Here is a 1,188-nt window from a genome sequence, read left to right on the forward strand (position 1 = left end):
TTTTTTGGCTCTTTCTCTCCTGGGTTTCACATCACTTGCTGGCATGAAGGAGTCGGCAGCTGACCTCCAGCAACCCTGCACTGATCCTATTGCTATATATGTAGAAGAGTAATCTTCAGCAACAGTCTTAATATATTTCTATTCATAACACATTTCTCTTCCTTTCCTCCGTTTTTACTTTGGAAGGCATGTCTGGTAATTATTCAGTACCTCATCTAATAGCACAGCTGATAGTGGGTGCTCCACATTAATATAGTATGTGTTAGAACATCTAATGCACACCACCTCTAAGGAAATGTTAGTTCAAGCTGGCTGGATCACACAAGGTCAAGCAGTTCCCGCCCCCCAGAATCTTGTGCTGTTTTAGACAGAGGGGGAGAAAACAGCTAACTATCTATTATCTGCTTGTTGGATAATACTGGATGAGCTTCTGCTCTGCAATTAAATTTAACTACAACCAAAATTAGTAAACCATACATAATTTGTATGCAGATCTTTTGACTCATGAAATACCCTGAGTATGGGTGAAATTTTGGTGGATAAATTAGTAAAATGCATTAAGCATTGCTGTGGTACCTTTCACATCCTTAGGATGTCTCAAAGGCCTTCACAGCTAATGAACTGTTTTTTGAGGTATAGTCATTGTTTTGTTGGTACACACTGCAACAAATTTGCATACGTAAGATTTCAAAAATAGAAAAATGAATTGCCATTTAATGTTGTTTGTGGCGGTGCTGAATGAGGGATAAATGTCGGGCAACACAACTTTCCTCTTCTGCTAATATTGCAGGCATGACATGGGTTGAAAGGCAGCACTCCAACAATGCATTACTGAAGTATCAGCTTAGATCATGTGTTCAGCTCCCTGGAGTGAGGATTGAACTGCCAACTTCTTCTGGCTCAGAAGCAAGAGTACTTTTACTGGGTTGGGCTAGCATTAATGGAAGCAAATCTGAGTGGAAATTTTATGGCTTGTGTCCATAGCAATCATTTCACTGGTATACCAGGATCTCTAACCATGCACCACAACAAATTCCACCTAGAAATGGGGGAGGTGATGGCGTAGTGGTATTGTCACTGGACTAGTAACCCAGAGACCCAGGGTAAGGCTATGGGAACCTGGGTTCAAATCCCACCAAGGCAGATGGCGGATTTGAATTCAATAAAAATCTGGCATTAAAAGTCCAA

The sequence above is a fragment of the Carcharodon carcharias genome, chromosome 13, assembly GCF_017639515.1.
Source record: "Carcharodon carcharias isolate sCarCar2 chromosome 13, sCarCar2.pri, whole genome shotgun sequence".
In the NCBI taxonomy this organism is placed as follows: domain Eukaryota; kingdom Metazoa; phylum Chordata; class Chondrichthyes; order Lamniformes; family Lamnidae; genus Carcharodon; species Carcharodon carcharias.